This window comes from Acanthochromis polyacanthus, chromosome 9 (genome assembly GCF_021347895.1).
Source record: "Acanthochromis polyacanthus isolate Apoly-LR-REF ecotype Palm Island chromosome 9, KAUST_Apoly_ChrSc, whole genome shotgun sequence".
In the NCBI taxonomy this organism is placed as follows: Eukaryota; Metazoa; Chordata; class Actinopteri; family Pomacentridae; genus Acanthochromis; species Acanthochromis polyacanthus.
In genome coordinates, this window is record NC_067121.1 from 30,935,212 (window position 1) to 30,959,453 (window position 24,242).

Below are 24,242 nucleotides of genomic sequence, written 5' to 3' on the forward strand. Positions count from 1 at the left end.
GAAAAACTAGGACTGTTTAAAGCCTTTAAATCGAGATAACTTGTTGATTTAAAGGCTTGAATCTCTTCACAGGCATAAATAATGTTTTTATTCATATGTTTCTAAAGCAGTTTTTTTCCCATTTGTTGTCTCAAGGCAACACTTTGGCTGCACTATTATACTCTCAATGGTGATGTATTAAAACGATGATAAAATCTACTAAATGTCTACTAATACTTACTGGCAATGATGGACACGTGTTAACTTAACGGTCTGCAGCAGTAAAAAGAACCTGACCTCCTGTTATGATCAGTTGTCTGGGAGTGTCTGTAAAGGAACTACACATTTTTTGTTATACATTTCTTTTTTGGGATTCTATTTTTGGCCATTTTTATGCTTTTGATTGCAGTGGAGAGTGGAGACGAAGGGAAAAAAGGGTGCGCAGCAAATGCACTGACTGTATATAAAGACAGATGAAGCCTTTGCGACGTCACCCACAGGTTTCTTGAAGAGCTGTTTTGAAGTGTGGTGGCATCCACTATCTAATATGATCTAAATGGCTGAGCTGAATAAAACTCCCCCCTCCCTGTACTGTTGTCATGAGCAAATGAGCTTATAGAGATCAAAACCTTTTTTTTTTTTTTTTTTTTTTTGCACCAGGCTGTAAACATGTTTATTTCTGCTGTAAAGCTCTGCATGTTAACATGTGGGTCTATGGGGATTTACTCACTTTTACAGGCCTGGAGGTTGCCGCTTTCGCAAATGGTCCCCGTGGAATCGAACCTGGGACTCGCTGGTTTAGGCACTTGCAGGCATGTAGTGTACGGCCCAAGCTATTAGATCACCCAGAATTATACATTTCTTAAACTAATAACCACCCAAGTTTGCCATAGATAAAAGGACAAGCAGTGTTTTACAGCCATATCGTATTTTTTATGTAAAGGGAGCATGCAGCAAAATGTAATCCAAAAAGAATGAGGTGAAAATATTAGCAGATATGCCATATGTGCAGACAGGTTGCAAATTAAACACAAAATCTGAAGCTTTGACCCCTACAGAGAGAAGATCCTGTGGCTCTGTTATGGGGGTATTTTCTTGGCATGGATTGTCCCCTAAAATTAATACCGAGTTATTCTGAATGATCACATTTATCCTATAATGAGGCATTTCTTTCCCAATCAGAGTCACAATTTCTTTATTTATACAACATAAAGGGTCACTGAATGATTTGATAAGTATGAAAATGATCATATGTTGTAGCCTTAACAGTCAATGGATTTCAACTCGAATAAACACATGTGAGATGATGCACTGACATGTTCGCCATCATCAAAACACCTAATGAGGGAATATATTTTAACAGTTGTGTTGTCCAGCGGGTCAAAATTGACCCGTTTTAAAGTTTGAAAATGTGGAAAAAAAATACATATTTTCACAGCGAAAACTTCTGATGTCCACATTTTCAACATTTTTGGGAAATCTATGAACATTTTTTGGTGGAAAAAAGAAAATTTAAAATTCACAAAAAATCACCCAAAATCCAGCGAATTTTGCTGGATTTTGGTTGATTTTTTTGGTGAATGTTCTTAAAGAATATATTAGAAATTTTACTGATATATATGTAATCACTTTCGATATTTTTTGGATTTTTTGGAAGATTTTTACTCATTTTTTTGAAAATATTTACAAGAATTTTCTTGACAATTTTTTTTTTCAAATAAAACTTTCAAGGAATTATTGGAATTTTCTTCCTGAAGGTTTTGCAAATTTTCAGAAATTTGGGGAATTTTTTGCTGAATTTTGGGATTTTTTCAGACAAGGAAACTATATTCTTTGGTGCCCATAAATGAGGACAACAGGCGGGTTAAAATAGTGGTGCTATGGCAGCCCACTGGTGACCCAATACCTTATTAAACCAATATGTCACCCATATAATTGCATTAATGTCCCTTTCTAATGCATGTGATTTTTTTGAGTGAAGACATCCAAATTTTTGTCACAAAAAATGGATTTCTGCACCTAAAAATGTTTAAATAGGGTGGGATATTGTTTTTTTTCCATTATAAGATCACTTTTTAAATACAGTGACGCCTCTTTGACCCATTGGAGCAAAATCCTACAAAGGAGATTTCATCAAATACATCTAATCCACTTTCATCAAGGAGAAATTTACCAATGGCTCTTTTTAGACCTTGACCGGCTTTGAAGCCAAATTAACGGAGTCATCTGGCAAAGACAGAGGTATTCGGCCCCTAAGAGGAAAAAAAACAGCCTTTGACTGGAGCCAATATGTAACAATTATGTTCGCAGCAGCAGAAAGGCAGCGAGTGGCTCTTCTCCTCCTGATAGCTGGACGGAGGACGGTTGTTAATAGGTCGGAGATGATAGATGAGTTATTAGTTACGAAGGAGGAGAGGAGGGGGGATGAAATCAGGCCAGCTATATTCATTCCACGATTCAGTCTCTTTTTTTTTCCTTTTAACTCCCCCCCTCTTTCCTGCTGCCGTCCATATTTTGCGCGGAGAGATTTGTCCTTACAAATCATTTCTTAAGAGGTTTAATTTTACAGGAATATATTTATTCAGGATGTAATTTTGTAGGAGACAATTTATCAAGAAATCTTTTAAATAGACGTCAGCCGTTGGTCTCCCGCCAGCTCGGTCAAAGATTTACAGTTTCACACGCGGTTATTGTTGCTGACTTAAGAATCTGACTTCTGGATGTCATTGCCTGGGTGTGGCTCGTGTCCAATGCTGTTTGCAGGAGGGAGATTCACAGCTTCACACAGGCAGGATTCGAGGAAGGAAAGTTTTTTTTCTTCCTTTTTTTTCCCCCCGACCAATTATGCGAAAGTTTTTCTTTATCTAATTCGCAGTATTATGTGTGTGTGCAGGCATAATTAGGCGAGAATCCACACCTTATAGCAATATCGAGATGGGCGACTAATGAGCTGACAGGGGAGTGGGAGAAGAGAGGAAGAGGAGAGGGGACAGTGTGTGCTGGTGGCTCCGTATCGAGGAATACAAATCACACTTTTTCATGTCTCTGTCTTCTCATAAGCAGCTTTAGATTTCGAAAACAGGACTGGCTGGCGGGAAGGCAAATGATTTGATTCATTACATGCGACGCTGGCACTCGGGGGCATGTATATGTTAGAGGCTACAGTCGCTCAGGTAGCCCCCATCCCCAGCCGCCCACTGCATTTCTTATAGCTTCCATCGCTTTGTTTTTGTATTCTGTGTGGCTGGCATCGCCTCAGATGCATTGAATCAATTGCCTCAACCCACACCAGGCATCCACCCCCATACTCATATGTGAGTGAAATTAATGCCTGTGGGACGTACACGAGTTTAAGGCAGCCACGCTCATTGATTGGAGCCTATTGTAATAGCAATGGAAATATATTCAGATAATTATCAGACTCATTTAGGTATGTGGCTTGGTTATGAACCTGATGCTGCTTTGTGGAGGGTTTTTTTCTTTTTTCTTCCTTTCCCTCGGCGGCGGCACCACAGAGCCTCAGAGCTGACAGTAAATTTGCTCATCAACCAGTTTCGTTCCAGTGCGAGGTAAAAAATTATCCAATATTTCACGGTCTGGCCCTTTGAAGGCGGTGTTACTCAGCAGAGCTGGGCGCTGAAATGTAGAGATGCAAACTTGTGCGCGAACGAAGAGACGAGGAAAGTCTTCACGTAGACCGAGGAATCAAGTAAATAACCAGAGCTCATATTTCATTCCCCTGCTTTATCCTCCTGCGGGCCCAGTCATGCTTGTTGTCTGACAGCGTTAAGGTCAAGGTTTATCTGTGTGCGGACCTGTGGGAGCCCATTGATCTCATTAACAGTATGTGTGTAAAATGATGAGAACTTCATAGGAGGTCAGCGGAGGATCAATATTAAATCCTATCTCATTTATAATCCTGCAGAGCAGAGAGGCTCCGCGGGGCTTAGCTGCTTAAAAGAGGCAGCGTTTGACAATTTACTTTAATGCTCATATGAATAAACGTAATGACACGCAAATGCTTTGAGATAAGATTTTTTTTTTATTGTCTGTTTGCAGGCACTTTAGTACTGTTTCAGTGTCAACAAATGCACTATAAATACCCTGATGGATGATAGAAGGGGGAGGCTTGACCAGAAAGCGCTTTGCAAACACAAACACCATCAAGGAGAATATCGACATGGAAGCAATATGAAATTAAAATCAATTCATCAAATGTTTGTTACATCTGCTGGCAGATTGATGTTGCGTCCTCAGCTATTTTTAAGGAGATTTGGCTACTCTTATCTGCCATCTCCACCTTCTTACCCTCAGCATCTTCAGATCAGGGATTAAGCTTCTGATTATACATATCACTTAGAGGATTAACCCCTTTGCACACTCTTATCTCCCCAAGTTAGGAATCTGACCGCTGATGGATGCGAAAACCCGATGAGGAGGCGTTTCATGAGAGCGATTTTTGAGGCAAATTCCGGGAGGCAGCTGCGAAGAGAAACTTTTTCACCCAGCTTCTTCTAGATCTCGGAATTTAACCTTTAATTTTGTATGTTCCTGAGCCAATTAAGCTGTGAGATCTGTTTGAAGTGGTAGATTGAAAAGAAGAACTCGCCGGTTTCGGGCCCAAACAGTGCAGGGAGACCACAGGGGTCCAGGTTCCCAGAGCCTGCATGTGTAATCCACTCTAACATGCATGCAAATCTCATCTGTGCCCGCACACAATGGCCTGTCTGTGTGGAGGCGGGAGGAAGGGAAGCTTGAAAGAGGGAGAGAGGAAAAGCTGTAAGTGTGTGTCCTCTGTGCCAGAGCATATGCCATGATAGGCCTACGGAGACCTGCACAGACAAACTAAGGTTCACAGACTAGTAAGAGTCTTTGATCAGGGTTGATATTTAAACATCTGCATAATTAATCCAATATCTGTGGAGCTCTCTGAGGGAGGAAAAAAACACAGCATCGCCCGTGGAAAGGAGAACATTGTAAATTCCTGGCACCGCTCTGTTCTGCTTCTTCTCTGCGGTGTAAAAACAAAAGTTGGCAACCCAGATCTCAGGGGAAATTAAGAATCTTTGTCTTATCCAGCCAATTAAATGAAATACACTTTTCTGTACATGGCTGGAGCCGGCCTCTGGAATCTATTTATGCCCGTGTTGTGGTTACCACTTCTACTACGCCGCTCACCGCTCAGAGCTTCCCTTCACCCTGCAGATGAGACTGGAAATCAGGGATGTGGGGTGAGAGGTGCAGGGTTTTTTTTCCCTCTTTTTCCCAGAGACACAGAGAACTTACTTTCCATCTGTCTCAATCATATAGATTTATAGGATTAGACCAAATGCTGTTTTAGTCCTCAGCAGAGGCTCAACTCTTTCATGTGAAACATTGGATTAGATAGTCAGGGAGGCTTTTGTGTGTGTCGTCTCCAAACCTCCAATGGCTCCTTTCTCTGGCATCTTATTGTTGTGCGGTGGGCTGTTTGCGTATGCGCGGCGTGCCTTGAACTTTATTACGTTTCGATAACTTCATACATGTGTGCGCGTCTTTATTCTCCCGAGCTAGCACCTCTGCTCTGCTGGGACCCCGGTGAGGAGACCATAGCTCAGCGGGGGGCCTTCGCTCCAATTTGCCATCGTTTGTCACCATTTGTTCATCCTGACAAACAAAACGCTGGCCCTCGGTCGCCCGGGATCAGCTGCTCTCTTCTTCTCATGGCTCTATTTTAGCGGGATCCCTTTGTTTTGTTTTTTTGCTGAATGATTCCGCTCCACATGCTGGACTTAAAATAGTTTCTCGCCATCTAATTGCCTTATTTCATCAGACATTAATATTGTAGCATGTTGCCGCTGCATTATTGATGGTGTGTTTGTCTTGGTGTATGAGATGTTAATTAAATGATAAACTGGAGCTGTGACTGTATGACAGTCTCTTTATCCGTGAGTCAACAGGCTTCCACCCTGTTTCCCAGCCTATTGTTGAGCCAGTCAGACTCTGTCTCTTGCAGCCTCGGCTTCATTGTGCACTCAGATATCTCTATTACAGGCCCCTCAGATTAGAAGGTAATAGCATAATGCACTTTAAAGGCAGTTTTATGATAAACTCTGGCTGGACAGGCTTCCATGTACGAGAGGCCAGCTGTCCTGTCGAACGTGGTCGAGATGTTTCAGGCTGATACGAGCTTCAGCATAGTGAACCGTCTCCCCGGTCAGTCACTTAATGCTGATTTTCAGCCTCATATCACTTTCTTGAATCTCTGCGGGTGCAGCAAAGAAGCTAAAACATGTAGAATTGCTCCCCGGCTCCATAAAAACACGGGAAGGTCATGCAGTTAAAGCGCTCTCTGTGGCTTCCTGGGAGAGCGAAGCGTCTCTCTGGGCTGCTTACAAATGGACAAGCAATAAACTTTAGGTGACTGCATGGCGTTAACAGCAAAGGAGTGAATCCAGATGAGGATTCGGTTTCACTCACTCCTCCCCTCCTCCTCCGTTCTTCTGTCTGATGTTCAGGTTTTAGCTGGAAGTCGTGAGATGAACCGACAGATGACCGCACCATTACAGGCTGGAGTGGCTGGCTGGTTCTTTGGTCAGCAAGGCCGCGGTGACAAATAAGTTGGCAAAGTTTCAGACAAGAGGCTCCTTGGCACCAAAGCTCAGACTGCTTGCTTTCGGCCCCAGTGAGGGACGAGGAACAGATGTCTGGTTTAAAGCCACAGAGTTTCTCTCAAGCTGCAAATTTCTTCTTGTTTGAAGTGAGCCCCGAGGCATATCTCATTTTCAGCCCTTGTTCCAAATCATATGCATACCTTTATTCACATCTTGAAGACTCTCATTACGTGAAATGAAGAGTGTCAGATACGGAGGAAGCTATTAAGGAAGAGCAGCGAGCCCACTGGTCTGTCGTAATTGTAGACAATAGTGCTGAGATGAGCTTTATATTACCAATGCCAGAGTAAACACTGACCTTGCTGTTTTCATGTTTGTGGCCCTGAGGGCTTTTTGTGTTTTTTTTTTTGTCTCTTGTTGTGATTCATAGAAAAGTAATGTTGAAACATAAATTCAATCTCAGATAAGACTGCAGATGTGTTGGCTTTCGCCCAAAAGAGAATGAAATGATGCTTTGATCATGAACTGATTCATGTTTTAGAAAGTTGAGAGGCTTAAAGGCTACGTCTGGTGAGATTTTAAATTTTTTGTAGTTGTCTTTAAATCCCGAGAAAAGACAAAAAACAAAAAACAAAGAGCGAGTATTGTCTGTGAAGCTGTAGCCTGATAGAATGAATTCCGCCAGATCTCTGCTGTTGCTCAGAAACTCTTAAAACACAAGTGAGTCACAATAATCCTTTATTACGAACACTGTGAACGTGGTCCTTTTTTTTTGAGTCAGTCCAACATGACTTGCTGTAAATACTCACTATAGCAGTGGTTCCAAAGACACCGAGAGGGGATTTTGAGATGATGTCTTGAAATCAATAAATCGATCGATAAATAGAGATTGCCACTAAACCCTGAGGATGATCTCCAAGTGGCCGTCTCCAATTTTAAACCAAGAATGGATTTGCTATGTAGTGCCCTCCCGCCTTCATAGGTGAGTTTAAGGTTAAATCGAAAGAAAGGAGTAAAAAGCAGCAACATAGAAACATCATCTGATCTCTTACACACCGTATGTTTACTCACTATTACAGTTTACACACTGACGTTACTCTGATGCTTCGTGCTACATTACTTGCAGCTGCATGCAATATTTATAAGTTCCAACCACCTCCAGGGATCGTGAGTCTGTGGAACTGTCATTTAAGGGGTTGGAGGCTGTAAAGTTTGAGAACTACTGCACAGGAGCAGCAAATGTGTAGCTCTGGTCAGACACAGACTCCATTCCATGATTCTGACGGCAACTGAACAAGTCGGCTTCATGCTTTAATGACCAAAAGTTGCAATGCCGCTCTTACTATGTCGGACTTCGTATCATTTGTATATTAACCCTTCTGTTGTCCTCATTTACGGGCACCAAAAAATATTGTTTCCTTGTCTGAAAAAAATCCAAAAATTTAGCAAAAAAATTCCCCAAATTTCTGAAAATTTGCAAAACCTTCAGGAAGCAAATTCCAATAATTCCTTAAAAGTTTTATTTTAAAAAAAAAACCCTAAATTTGGTAAGGAAATTCTTATAAATATTTTTCAAAAAATGAGTAAAAATCTTCCAACAAAAAAAAAATCTAAAAATATCTAAAGTGATTACATATATATCAGTGAAACTTCTAATATTTTCTTTAAGAACATTCACAAAAACAATCAACCAAAATCCAGCGAATTTCACTGGATTTTGTTGTTTTTTTTGGTGAATGTTTTTGAACATTTTTAACATTTCTTTTTTTTCCACCAAAAAAGGTTCAAAGATCTCCCAAAAATGTTGAAAATGTGGACATCTGAAGTTTCACTGTGAAAATATATTTTTTCCCACATTTTCAAACTTTAGAACGGGTCAGTTTTGACCTGCAGGACGACACGAGGGTTAATGTCAGAACACCACAAGTCTGAGCTGCATCCATTCACATTACTGAACAGGCACACATAAGTGACCTTGAGCTGTGTGAAGTGATTTAGGAGAGGCTTTTCTCCACATTTCTGCACCTATATTGGTCCAAAAACATCCCAGAGAGCAAAAGACACAGGTTGAGTGCCAAAATCATAAAACACTTTGCCCTACAAGTTCACATGTGTGAGGCTAAAAACTGAAATGTCCATAATAGTGCGACTTTACTGCGATAGCAATAAAGATGGTAATCCTTTTTCTTTTGACAAAACTTTACCAGGAGTAGAAGTTTAGTTTGACGTTTCCCGTTGTTTGTAGAAGTCCTTTCTCTAAGTTTGTTAAATACCAGCAGCATCAAGCAGCAGCTGGATCCATATGTGCACATTTGTGCCGGTAACCTGAATAAACTCTAAGAATTCTATATTATCTTGTACATGGAAACTGGATCCATCAGGATTTAACGGCAGGTTCCACTGTGTGCTTTTCTTCACTTCAAATTACTGATGTGTCACACAAAAAGTCACAGTTTATCAGCAACAGTTAATTCATTTGTTACATAGAGGTTTTCCTCAGGTTGTGTCCTGAGCTCCATCACAGCTCTCTGGATATTTTTCTTTTACTTTTCATGAAGTATTAGTTGGATATTCATGACATATAGACAGAATTTCAGGGAAATCATGCGTAAACTAGGCTATACACTTTGATAAGTTGCTATCGGTTTATATTTGGTCTTTCACTTAGTGGATTATTATGTATTATATTGTCATTTGCTGTAGTGTTCAGTTTCAAGTCCATAACAAATGTGGTGCTCATCATGGCCCTCTCTGTCACTGTATGTCTGAATGAGGCATATTGAGGAACATCAACATAATAGTGATCCGTGTCTGTCTGACTGACTGACAGCTGTCACTTTAACACACGCAGTTCTATTTCTTTCTGTTTATCAGTGATCAGAATAGATGATAACTTACCTACTGGGCCAACTGTAGGTGGACCACATGTATGGGAAAGATGTGTGCTGATAATGGATCATTTAATAGGTTTATGACGTTCTAATCAGGACTTAGTTTAGTGTGCAGGATTACAAACATTTGTTTATTAGCACTGAACACAATGTACAGCTGAATCTTGAATTTTCCTCAGGATTAATAAAGTATCTATCCATCCATCCATCCATCCATCTATCTATCTATCTATCTATCTATCTAATATGTCGGCCTGATGGTGACACCAAAGCAAGTTTACCAACATTTTTTTACATTTTGTTCCTTTTGAAGGGGTGTGTTCATAGCAAATCATTGGAATCCCTTCAACAGAAACTTTTTTTTTTTTTTTTAAAGATTTGCATTTTCAGTAGGAATCAGAATTGGAGAGTGAGTGACATGTGAAGTACAGAGGGAGCTGTGTTCCCATAATATGTGGATTTTGAAGTATCGCATTAGAAAAGGTTAATGGAAACTACAAATTTTTAAAAAAAACGTTTCCGTAAAAGTTTTATCTCTCACTTGAGGTGGCTTTTGAGTTTTTCCAAAAAGAATAATATCGTTTCCTAGGAGACGGAAACACCGTTTTTGAGTTAGTTCGAACTTAATGAATATTTAACTCACATGAATGATCAGACTCTGACGTGGCTAATAATAGCTGACATGAAAAAATAATTACAACTTGCCATACTGGAAAAACAATTTAAATAAATTCGTACTCGAATATATGGCCAAACAGACTGATTTGTTTGTCTGGTGGTGTTATGAGATTGTGCATCTGTTGCTGAATATTTTCCACCAATAAACACCCTGTTTTTGAAAAATTTTCAAGCATTCAGATAATCAAGACAATCATTTATCTCTGCGATAGCAATTATTTCACCTGAATCCTCCGTCTGAGCACTAAATTATAGATTTAAATGACTACAATAAAAATCTCGCCAGGAATTTCATTTTTTAATTGGAGGCAGCAAGCTGAGCAGTTTGGTCACTTCTCGGTTGATTTATGTCTCAGGCTGATTCAGCTGACATTCAGACTCCCCCATGGGTCTCCGTGTGAAATAATCTCCGTTTGTAAATTCACTTTGCCCCCGCTGCACTGGGAAGTCAGAGGTCAGAGTCACTATTGGACTCAGTGTTGTGATTTCCAGCAGGAGGCTGTGAGCGGCTGCTGTGGTTGAGGGTTTGTCTCTTTATTCGGTGCACCACGGAGCTGCTGTAATACCCACATGTAATCAGTCTGCCGGATTATTAGAGCAAATTAAATCAGAAACGGTTTCTGAAAATCAGCACTCCAGTTCAACAAGTAAGATTTTTGTTATAACCAAAATTATTTTTATATATTTTGCCCTGTAATGTGGATAATAACATAAAATCCGCTGGTGTCTGTGTTAAAGGCTCTTTTTTACGAGAGGTGCAATCAGTGGCTGTCATATGAAGCACTTCAAAGTTGAATTAACGGCGGTTTTCCAGTCGTCATTTCATAACCATCCGCCATTTTCTAATCAAATCGCTTTCATCAAGAGCTCATCTAGTTGTTTCGAACTATGTTAATATGTTAAAATGAGCAGAGGATCCACCAGTGTGGTCGCAATCAGCACAGACTTTCATTACTGTATGTTCGAAAATAATGGGAAGGCAGAGCAGAGGAAAAACAAGACGATTATGAGTCAGCACCGGGAAAAATCTCCCTCCTAATTAAATCAAGCGTGCCCTTCACTTCACTAAACTTCCATATCTTGTTTTGATCGCGCGGTGGATGCTGGTAACCTGCACAGAAAAATAAAGTCCCAGAATTCGATTAAACTCTGTTCCTTGCTGTTTTCATCAGCGTCCTTAAATGGAAATCATTCAGGAAAAAAGGTGTGTGTTTCAAGCAGATGGAAGGTCGACTCATCTTAGACCTGCAGCTATAAGACGCCGACTTCAAGCGAAAGCTTTAACCGCCGGTTTTCAGAAAGGATGAAAAACAAGTTAATTAATCTTGTTTTCACTGCTTTGTGTTCAGGGTTGAAGAGTCTCGACTGATGTACATCCCGTTCTTGGTATTTAAAGAGTCACAATATGAAAGATGATTCAAGGGGTGTTAAAATATTATTAAATTACCTACAATACAATGAAAGCTGTCAGCCCAGGAGTGTGCCGTAATCAATCATGCACATCCAATGCAAAGACAAAACTAAGATTAAAATAAAACCCAGCTTTAGTCACAGTTAATAAAACTTTTACCAATTATAAAGACATCAGCTATAAACCATCAATAAGAGAAGCTTGCAAGGTTGACGTATTTCATCAATGCAAACAAATCTATACAAGTCTGAAGGTATAAATGCTACTACTACTACTTATATAAGATAATACTGATCACATTTCAAAATTCAGGTTTCACGGCAGCAAAGTAAAACAGACAAGTTATTAAATCCTTACGATTTAAAAAACATGAAAGATAACATAATGTAACAACCAACACAGCGGTCAAAGAGCTAAAACACTGTTAAAAGGAATAAGAGACGGCTCTGAAGAAATACAAACTCAAATAACATCAGGAAAAGGCCCTCTGATAAAAGTGTGTTTTAAGAAGAGACTTCAAAGAGGTCACTGAGTCAGCCGACCTGATTTCCTCGGGCAGATTTTCTCACAGCTTCGAGGCCTCGACAGTGAACGTTCTGTCCCCTTTAGTTTTAAGATTAAAGACTTCTGCCTGAGGATCTCAAAGTGGTGTACACTATACTAAAAGGTCAAGAATCTAACTAGGAGAGAGGCCATGAAGAATTTCAAACGGTAAAATCTTAAAATCTGTCCTAAAACATAATGAGAGCTGGTGTAGAGAAGCTAAACAGGGAGTGATGCGCTCACACTCGGCGGTTCTGGTTCTGCTGAGTCGATCATCAAGGGTTTTTATCCATCAGTTCTGCAGTGGTTCAGGTAAGTCGTCAAACTGTTCAACCATGCAAAGAGCTGAGCTTCATGCATGTCCGCAGATTGAGAGGTAATTTTAAGCTTCATTACAGACAGACAAAAGTTGACAGGCGATCAAGGGAAACAAGACTCTCAGTTCCAGTCCATTGTGTTTGTCGTAGACATTGACTGTTTACAGTATAAAGATGGACAAACTCTCTGTGGCGTCGCCCCAGGTTACCATGACGCTACGACAGGTTTCCTAAAGGTCAGTGTGGTGACTTCAGCTGCCACCATCGTGTCTGACTCATCCTAACATTAAAATAGTTACTTGTGTTGTGAACTTTGGTAAGAAGCAGAAACTTTAGCGTTGCCATGGATACGTGAGTGTTAAATTCTGTCCATGTTTCATTTTGTGAAATGCAGTCCAGCAGATGAGTTTGTTTTTACTGCCAGCTACCATTCAGTCTGAGATATTAAGAATAAATAAATGTGCATAATGTGGAAATTAGCAGATTTTATTTTTATTTATTCCTACAGCCAGAATATGGAGGAATTTAGTCTCACAATCACAGACAATAAATATGATCTGAAAGTCGGGTTATTGTTGTGTATCACAATACAAAAAGATTCATGTCAGAAATATTCCAGTGATGACCCTAGAATGTCATGATTTATGTAATTTTACCTCAATAATATGAATGTTCAGGTTGAGATTGTGCAGTGATATTTATTATGTAAGTTTAGCTGATTAAAGTTTATGACTCTTCACTACAATATTATTTATTATTTAAATTCCCATCATTTTATAATATTTATGGTCAGACTCTACAGTATTGAGATTAAGAAATCAAATATTCTATAAAATGTAAATACACTGAACTAATTTGTATATATTTAAGTGAGACTACAATATTATTTGACACAAATCTATCGAAATCAACATTTTAATCATTTTTACTCCAAACATTTACTAGACTGATTTGAATAATAAAATCACTCCTTTCTAATCCTCTGCTGTACGTTCAAACCTGAGGCCTTAAATAGAAACACGCAAGTATCTGATTGAAGGAACTTCAGCAGCAGAGCCCTGGTTCCAGAACATGATGAGAGAATTGTAGACAAACTTTAACAAAAGCTGCCTGAGAGTTTACAGGTTTTTATGTCAGATTTCTTCAGTAATATAATGAGAGTTATCAGCAAAAATCAAGTTTTCATTTGATAAACTTAATTTCTTAAAACATCCAGAGTTGGAGCTCATATCTTTGGCAACTGTAAAGTTTTTGCTCCTTCAAAGCTCACAACACAATGAATGGATTCCTAAAACACTCTCAGTGCTGGAGAGCGTTTGTGATGCTGAAGCAGTGACCAGTTTTTCTGTTTCTTCTCTGGAGATGCACAACGAGGGACGTCTGCAGCGACTGAGGAAGTGTCTCACCACATCCTGATACGAGGAAAAAGACTTTATTGAAGACGTCAATGAGAAAACTGTCAGGCAGCAGACAGCATGCATTCAAGGTGAGCTTTGAACATCTGATCTGGAACAGGAATTCAGTAACAGCAGCATGAGCTTCATTTCAATCTGCAGCTGCTGAATTCATGGATGAATCATCTGCCACTAGAGAGGAAGACCATCAAACATCCACGTCAGCTGATGGAGGTCCAAGAGTCTCACCAAACAAACAACCTACAGAGTGAAGACCTCTAACCTGACTGAACGGCCTCCTATTCAGCCACATGTATGAACAAATGCCTCTGAGTTGATATGTTTTCTAAAATAAATCTAGTTTGAGTCCTAATTTATGCCTGTGTGTTTGCTGTTTTACACTGCTGTTTACAGTTCAGGCTGTTAGATTGTTCCAGATAAGACAAATACAAGATACTTCAGAGCTGTTCTACCAGGAGCCTGACAGGAAGAACTCCAATAGCTGCTGAATGTTCCTGTGGTCCCCTCAAGGCTACAGGAGGAGTCCTACGAGGACGAGCCGGTCCACCTGATGCCGGCTAGTCGCTGTAGTTCGAAGCCAACACCGACTACGTGGACTTCTACTGGACCACACGGAGACCAACAAGTTCACTGACTCCCTGACTTGTGGGTCTGAGGACGCCGCTGAGCCTCAGCCCAGCCGGCCGCCTGTCTGTGGGTGTTTGAGTGCTGAGAGGTTTGTGGATGCATGTGAACGTGTCTGTGCTGAAACAGCAGCTTTTGACTCAGTAATGCCGGTAAAAACCAAGAGCTCCTTTATTTGTGACTTCCACTAAAAAAACTGATGAAAATAAATTTGCCAGAGTTCTGACTGATAGCAGGTTAGTAAATAAAGAAAATAATAGTTTAAATGTTCCTTTAATCAATCCTTTTAGGTCTACATTTCCTTTACACTGACTTCTTGGTGTATGTACAAGTATTTTGGGTGGAATATACCATTAAGCCCAATGTTCAAGGGTTCTTCTGGGAATAAACCATGAAACCAACCTTTTAGGTAAATGTTTTAGGATGTTGGGTAGAATATACCATCTGATCAACCTCTCAGACCTTCTACATTGGAAGATTTTAGAGTAGAATATTACTCCAAACCATCCTTTAGGTCTACATTTAAGGTGGAATACTCCTTTACACGAAGATTTTTTGGTCTACATTGAAGGATTTTAGGTGGAATATTCCTTTGATCAAAATTGTTAAGTTTATGTTCAAGGATGTTTGGTGGAATATACCATCAGACCAACCTCCAAGGTCTACAGTAGTGAATTTTAGGTGGAATATACCATTAAACTCAACTTTTAGGTCTACATTGGAGGATTTTAGGTGGAATTTTCTTCCAAACCGTCTTTTAGTCTACATTTAAGGATGTTTAGGATATTCTTATATCCTATATTCTTCCAAACCAACTTCTCAGGTCTACATTTCAGGTGGGATATTCCTCCATGCTAACTTTTTTAGTCTACATTGAAGGATTTGAGGTTTTAGGTGGAATATCCCTTTTAACCAGCCCCTCAGGTCTCTTTGAGGATTTTGGATGGAATACTCGGTTAAACCAACATTTTAGGTGCATGTCCAGGGATTTTTGGTGGAATGGTCCTTTAAGGTCGATGTGTGAGAACCTTGTAGGTGGAATACTGTGACGTTTTTACAGTGAAGAATCTACTATGAAACCGGTTTGACATGTTCAGGCGTTCTATGTGTGAAAACTCAGAGATTTCAGGTATCAGAAGGTGGTTTTCAACTTTCTTTGTTAAAGGGGAACTTCGTTTTGTTTCAACCTGGGGTCTGTTTTCATATGTCATTTCATACATGTGAGTGATAGAGAACTGAATTTTTGACATAGCTCCAGTATTTAGCCAGGCAGGCAGCTTAGCAGCTCAGCTAGTGAAAAGTATGGGGCAACTTGCCCTCCGCGTCAAAGTCCGCCCTAACGTGCTATATTTCCCACACTGACCGGCTCGAATAGTCTCAACGAGTGTCCCACAACATACTAGAGATGAGAAGTGAATGAAAACCTCCACATTACTTGGCGATCGCTATTTGTCGTGGTCTGTATCCAAATCTCAGGACGCGAGAAAGCAAATCTCGTTCTGAAATCGCGCGATAGCTCGCGCCAAAACCGGTCAGTGAAGACTCTCCACTGACAGTTTTATTAACTAAATGCACCACATTACACAAACACAACACAACACACTTCAACTGTTTACATGAAACTCTACACAAACATCGTTAGCTTAATGCTACGTTAGCTTTAATCAGGCTACGACTGAGCAGCTAGCTCGGTTAGCATTGCTAACATTAAAGCTAATATTTACTGGATGCTAACTCTCTTCTTTGGTCAATAAACATTGAAAAAAACTCCAACATTTGGAGTGCATGGCACACATTATATCTGACACTACAGTTGCATATAAAGTGCATTAATAGCGGCACCGATACGAAAATAAACACTTACCGAACTATCAGAGTCCTTTCAGTGTCTGCTGGTAGAATCAGCCGAAGGTAGGAAACTGGTTAAAACAAGCCAACAGGCAGGAAAACTGTTTGTGGAAAATGTTCTGCTGCTCCACCGACAAATAAACCAACAGTTACTATATCAGAGTTAATCAAAACGAGGAGAGCACAGTCTGGGCTGCCTCCTCCCACAGACTGTATATCTTTATATACAGTCTATGCCTCCTCCATAGGACCTGTCAAATATTCCAGACCGGACTGTTTATCAAGTAACCCTGCCCCCTGGCTTAACAAAACTTTAACGCTCTATAACAACAACAAAAAAATCAATATTGGTTTATTTTAAGATCGGCCACCTGATCTCTCATTATGACCATGAAAACTAACGGGAAAAAAATGTATATACAGTCTATGCACCGTACTCTGTTTGGCTCCACACCTGCTGATGACCACTTCCGGTCTCAGAAAATGAAAAAAAACTGACCTTTTTTCGTTTCTGCCTCTTACTGATTTTATTTTCTTGTTATTGTAAATATAAAATGAAAATCAAAGCATTTTTAAAATTTCATTAGCAAGTTATGTTATACTGTGAATAACAAACTTGCAGACAACGGGGCAATAATTATTCTTTATTCATGAGGATTAGATATCTGTGAACACTAATTTACTTGATATTGCAAAAAAGGACATTGTGATGTTGTAAAGAGTCTTGTTGGAGATTAGCCCTTTAACTGATGTTCTCATATTTGTAAAATGTAAGTTGTGATGGAACTGTTTCCTTGCAGAGGAAAAAGAGATGATAGTGTTATCAGAAAGTGCAACACCTTTTATTTTATTTTTTTATTTAATATTTTTATTTCTTCTTTAATTTCATTTTTAAGGTTTAGATATCCTTGAACACTTATTTGAACAGAATATAGATTCTGATATTGTAAAGTATAATGTTGGAGATGTGCACTCATGTTGGAATAAATCCTTATTGTGAAGCAACCCTTACTTGCACTGAATTGGAAATATTTTAGAAAAACACACTGAATTACAAGACTTTGCAGAACACTGTGCTATTGTAGACTTAACATGCAAGGCTAGAATTACATGATTTTAATAGTAATAGGTCGTGATCTAAAGTGGGCCGGTCTGAGGATGAAAGTCCAGGGCTGAAAATGAGTCCCACTCCGGCCCTGATATTATGCATAATTTTAAGCCCTAATATAATAGAAATGGGTGAGTTATATGACAGTTCATCCCCTGTATAGTTGCTATGAACAGGGAAATACGCGACAGAGACCAAAACAATTTTTGTACCAGGCACATTTATTCCTGCTGTAAAGTTGGACATTTTAACATGGATACCAGTGAAGACTGAATCCCTTATGGAGGCAGCCTGAAGTGTCAGATTTTGGAAAGTATTTTTTTTGCCACTTGGTCTTATTTCAAGCACTATGAAGATGCTTCCTAAGGGAGTTTTCTTATTACGGCAGTCCATGAAGCTTTCAGAAATTATATCAACTGATCTTTGTCAATATCTCAGTCTAGTAAACGAAGGCCGAGATGGGCCAAAATTATTTGGCCCATCTTGGCCTTCGTCAAGACATTTTCCAACAATGACCTTACATGCTATTCTCTGCTAATTTGGTGATTGTAACATGTAAAGAAAAGCATGACCACACACAGTACTGTGACAAGTACACTGACCATCTCGTTGCAGTGCAATGTTCTGCTCGGAAACACTGAATCGTGCAGTTCGTGTGAATGTTACGTTGACACAAAACAACCACACTCCCATGGCAATGATACTCCATGGTGGACTCCTCCAGCAGGACAATCTGCAAAAAGCTACCTAAAGATGGCTCGAGGAACACAACCACGAGCTCCAGGCGTTGACCAGGCAAACTTCCAAGATCTGAATCTGATCAAGCACCTGCATCACACCGGAGAACAAGCCGGATCCAAACAGTCTCCATGAACCCAAAGGACACCCTAGAAGTCTTGTTTTCATTCCCCAACAGGTCAAAGTTGTGTTTATGGCATGAGAAGGAACTTACACAATATTAGACGGCCGGTGGTTTCAATGTTGTGACTGACTGTACCAAAACAACATATCTAATGGATGAGGACTTTTGTAAGTCATTCAGAGTTATATAATCATGTGAACTACTTGTGTCTTAGACGAACCACAACTCTTTAGAGCACAAAATGTCATGGAATCTCACTGTTCAAACCTCAGGGGGGAAAAAGCTCGTAAATGGGATCTTCCTTTCCTCAGAACATGAATGATTTATTAACCATTAAAAGACATCAGAAACCCTGTATAAAGTCACTTGGGATAAAAACAGCAGCCCAATGAATCTAATGTAATGAGCTCAATGTTGAACCAGATCATTCCAAAACAAGCAACAGAGTTCAGTTTCAGCCTGCTGAGGTTGTACAGCCTAAGTCTAAAGTTATATAATGTAGCAACATTCATGTGATTAGTAAATTACCTATACCTTTGATTAATTGTAATGCCACTTTAAATTGATGTACAAAGATCAATAGAAGACCAGACTATGATTCAATATATATGCACATGCCAATACAAACCTCAAAATGTTAATGATTTTTAGTGTCTTTTACTATTCTAAACACATCTTTATGAATCCAAAACACAGCTATAACCCAGCCAGCTGACTGTTTACACCAAAACAGCAGTAAAGTCTCTTCTTCTACAGTCCTCTAAAATCAGATTACAGTCTGAGTTTCTGCCAACACTTTGATGACCAGGACTGAGGCTGAATAGTTAAAAAAAAAAAAAGAATGATGTCTTCTGCTGAAGCATATTTCCTCAAAAACATTAGAAGGTCAGAGAAAGATGTGACAGAATTTAAAAGTATATCTGCATTTATACTTGGCTATGTAATCATGCAATGTTGGATGTTGTTGGTGTGAGATTGCTATGAGTGGCATGTCACTGAGCGTTGCTGCTGCAAAGAATTATGGGTCAACATTATTTCTTCTCCTTTCATTGAGGATGGACCAGTGTATCCTACATGAATGGAGATAAAAAAGGAAGCACTGACGCACCTCTCCTTGGCATTTAGAGAATTTAACCAGGTCCCATCAAGGCTGCCACTTCTTTATCCTTTCGCACAGTGTGGAACCTTCCTAAGTTTAAAAAAAAAAAAAAAAGATTATTTAACCACAACCTAGGACACGACAGTATGCATAGGTCTTTTATTCCTACCTATCTGATCTCTAAAATGTTCCTGTGAGCAATACCTGTTCGTGGCACTTAGTGTATATTTTAAAAAAGGAGGAAAAGTCGCACCACCACTTTTGATGTATCCCAGATGTGTTATTGTGTAATTGTGAATTTCAGTGTGAATATTGTCCACGCCAGCCAACTTACTGGTTAGGAGGAAGCCTGCAGAAGCCTACAAACCAAACTGTCTTGCTCCTACAGTAAAACATGGGGGTGGATCAGTGACGATCTGGAGCTGTTTCAGTTTGGGTGGAACAGGGCAAATGAACCAGGCCATGCACAGGGCTACTCTTGTAAACAGTCTTCTTCCATCAGCTGGAAAACTCTTTCCTGCCTCCAATGACTGGATTTTCCAACAAGACGATGCCCCTTGCCACACGGCGAGGTCAGTTTAAGCCTGGATGGAGAACCAGAACACTGGAACCATGCCTTGGCCTTCTGAATCACCAGATCTAAATCCAATTGAAACCCTGTGGAAAATCATCAGACACAACAAGGAGAACCAAAAGCCTAAAAACAAAGCAAATTTGTTTGAACTTGTGCAACAGGAATGGGAATGCTGTGACAGTAGAACAATATCAGAAGCTGGTGGAGAGCATGCCAAGAAACATGGCTGCGGTCATCAGAAACAACGGTTATGTATCACTACTAACTCCTGTGTGAATCATTTGACTAAAACAGACAGAAAAGAAAACATGGATTCCTAAAAGCTGTTTTTGGCAGTACAATGCCATAGCTATTGATGGAGGAACTAAAATGATTTAGGTTATTATCAAGAAAATCACAGAAAATGTCTAGATTCCAGCTCTTAAATTAAACACTTATGAGCTATTTTTGTTGCTATCATTGTATTTGTCCAAACAAATGTACCTTTAGTTGCACCAGGCACTAAAATGAACAAGAAATTGAAGAAAACAAGGGTGGTCTAATAGTTTTTTCCATTACTATATACTACTTAAAGTCCTTCTTCATTTATCTTCCTATAAAGTGCTATTTACTTAAAGCCTTATGGCAAGATAAAATCTCTATTTAGAGTTTAACTTGGCAGAATCATTGTCTCCTTACAGCAGTCAGCATCGAGAAAACAGCAGCAATTCTTGAGACTGATCACCACTTTCACATTTCGTACAGTAAATAGGAAGAATAAACAGCAGGCTTTGCTGGTAAAGATAATGTACGCTATAAATAATTCAACTTAAACAGATGAATTAGTTTAATTACACTCACTGAACCAGATTGAGCATTTTTTTCTGGCATATAACTAATTGGAATTGCCCCATAACAAGAAAATAGATTTTTAACCGCGAGTGCATCTTGAATTATAGTGATTTCTAAGTTATTATGCAGTTTCAGAGGATTAGTTATTTGACCCATGCTTAAGATGTCAGCAGCTGTGTGATGTGTGTGTGTACAAAATGAGGAGGCAGATTAAAAACGCGAATCTTTGGAGAGTTTAGAAATCTATTTGAGGCCACATTATTAACTTTTCCTTGACACAGAGTGTACGCTATAATAATGTTTTTGTTTGTCAGTTTGTATTTCAGCTGAGAAGCCGGCGAGGGAGTCCAAAGGGACACATAAAGCTGCATAGTGCATGATCCTGTCAGACAAATGACTGGAAAAAAAACAAGCAAGTGTGATACAAACATCATGATTATTATGATCTTTCTGAGTGACATGTGAGGGCATCTGAGCGTGAACATGAGAACATCTGTCAGTGAAGCATCTATAGCATGATTAAAACCAATTATCACATGGAAATGAACACATGAAACCTGCACTGATTTAAATCTGTGTGCAAACTGCGAAGCCTCCCTGTGGACGCTAAAAGACAAATTTATTGTATTTTACCGTTTCTACTTTGCCCTCTGGCTGTATAGTTTATTTTTTGAGGTGAATTTACATTTTCATTAGCATAGTGAAAAGGCTCATTTACATGTTTTAGTAAAGTCAGCTTTCGAGTTTGTTGTCTTCGTTCATTTAGCTGCAGCGGCTGAGTCAGTCTGGCTGAGATCCTGAAATCACATTTACTGTTCGTCACTCCTTCGCCGAACAAAATGTGCAAATGATGCTGCAAAACAGTCTCCGCATATTATGAAGTGCAGCCGTGGCTTTATTTTAAAGTAAGACACTTTGCAATTGGATGTAAATCATCTATTACCGGTCATGAAAATTGAAGGGTTTTTTTGTGCTTCCGGAACACTTTCAGGACAAGGTGTTGTTTAGCAAAGAACAAGTCCTGAAGTCCCTCTTCTCGGTGCTTTTCTCCCGACTTTTCATTATCCTCACAAATCTCCCAGTGTGCTAACAAGCCGCTACGCTCAGTGACTGAACAGACGGAGCTCAGGGGGGAGAGGAGGATCAGAGAGACTTGGAGCTCTTGGGTTGGTGTGTGCTTAGAGATTCACATCTTTTTTTTTTTTTCTCAACATACAGCTGGGGCTCAATTAGTGTCCATTTTTGCTAATTAAGTACACTCTGTCTGAATCAGTGGTGCAAAAACTAGCGTTGTTTGTCAAATCATAGGCTGTATCCGGCTTGCTGCCCCTGAGGCAGGCTGGAGGCCCTTCTACTGTACATTGCTTTTCCTCTTCCTTTTCTTCCTCTCTCTTCATGTGTTCAGAGATGAAGAGAGGAAATGTAGAATTCCCTGTGGTTTTCCATAGCTAGTGAGTGTTTTCTTCCCCAGTCTTGTTTACACAAAATGCTGCTTGCTAGGAGAGCAGTTTTAACAAATTAGGGAAGAGCAAGAGTGTCGATATTTAATTTGTCGCCCTACAAAAAACCCTGTTCTTTTGAAACCGCAGCCCTTGATGCTGAACGTCCGTTTTCTGCAATGACATTGGTTGCTGTAGCAGCATGCTAAAGCCCAGCTAAAGGCATGGTAGTGGAGTTTTGTGCATATTTTCCTAACAATGTGAAGCAGAGTAAGCTTGGCACCGCAGATAAATCCTAAAGGACTTGAAGAAGAGACCCACAGTCACAGACATTTACAGTGTGAAAATACTCTCACTAGTGTCTGAAGTTAACACTTTGTAGTATGATATGTGTTAAATTGCTCTCACAGAGAGAATTTGGTCCAAGACTGTCAATCTCTACACACCATCTGCGTATGGTATTAATTTCCCAGACAAGACGACGGTCCTTCTGCAGAAGGGTCAGACTTCTCCAAAATGATCTGTCAACCCCTTCATCCCCTGTCGCACTCTTATCAATGCTGCACACTTCCCTCTCCACTGTTGCCATGGCTACGGTTTGGCAGGGATGAGCAGTATCAAAAGCGCTCTGGAGTTTAGCGAAGACTCCTCTCCACACTTACCTCTGTTATGTAGCTCTAATCCCTTCCTTTTGATCTTCTTTTGATGGAGACATTAAACCTGGAGGAATTCAGGATGTACCTTACAAAACCTTATGCTTCTGTTTGACTGGATGAGACGCCGATTCTCTGCGGACAGATGCACTGGTCCGGCTGGGCTGCTCTCTTCCAGCTAACAGATACCACCTCATTATCTGCAGTCCACAGATAGGGAACCTCTAGCAGTCAGCAGCACGGCTTTCTTCTGCTGCACTCTTTGAAGCCGGAGCAAAAACAATGAACTTCACAATTTCAGCCTGACGAACCCTGTAAAAAAAAGTAGCACTCTCTTGAGCCAAATTACGATTTTAAAATACTTTGCAGACTTTGGAAAAAAGGCATCGAGATTTAAATAAGCTTCTGCTGCCAGGCCGTGGTCCTTTGAGTTAAATGCGAACGTCAGCATCTGTTCACCATGAGTTTAGCCGCTTTCATTAGCACTAATATAAAGTTCACTCAAGGCTGATGGGGAAGTCATTTTGCAGGTATTTGGATCTCAACAGAACTACAGCACGCATTTAAACGTTGACCTGATGAGAGGAAAGTTTCGGATAAGTAGAATATCACAATTCATCCAGAGGGAACGTCTGTATGAAATTCAAAATGTTTGCTGAGAAACTTCACTAAGAGCCCCTTGGCCTGTAGTACAGCTGCAGATAGAATCAGGAGGTCGCCAAAATCAGTGGGATTCATCCTCAGGGGACAATAAATGTCTTTAAACAAGAGTGTGCAGCTCTCTGAGGCTGCTAACACAATGGCTCTTTGAGCTAAATGTCAACCCCAGCATGCATTGTCGTTATGACAATGCTCACAGTTACATGTTTAGACAATATCTGTTCATCATCTTAAGCCCTTTTTAAATATTGGGCATGTAATGTTGCTGCTTCATCAGTACACTAAAGAGATGGCATTCAGACATAGGTCGCTTTTATGTTAATGTTCCTCACAGCTTTGTTCAAACCTACCAATCACAGTCACAGTATGTACACCCCCTGTCAAACGTTTTAGGACACTGTCTCATTCAAATAAAGTAGAACCTGTCCTACAACTTTTGACAGGGGGTGTATTTCATCATATGGATGTGATCAGGGCAGGACTCTGATCATACATGTAAAGCTTCAGGCAGATTGGAGCATGTTCAGGGCATTTACACAGCATTTGAAATTTCATGGCGAAGGATCAAAATTCCAGAGGCCGCCACGGACACGCCCTTTGGCTTTGGAAAAAGATTTTAATAACTTTGGATCATTAAGGCCTCCTGTATGTACTGGCCGAATTTGAGGTGAATTGGAGTTTCCCCCTAGGAGGAGTTCCCTCTCGAAAAAAATGAAA

The 24,242-nt window shown here is 39.9% G+C and overlaps 1 long non-coding RNA gene across 1 annotated transcript; it reads left to right on the forward strand.

The window, feature by feature from the left end:
* Window positions 1-1,685: 1,685 nt before the first annotated feature.
* LOC110964576 (uncharacterized) lies at window positions 1,686-17,305 on the forward strand. The gene is made up of 3 exons (XR_002596603.2): window positions 1,686-13,898; window positions 13,969-14,119; window positions 14,221-17,305. It is a non-coding gene; the product is annotated as an uncharacterized LOC110964576 (long non-coding RNA).
* Window positions 17,306-24,242: the final 6,937 nt, after the last annotated feature.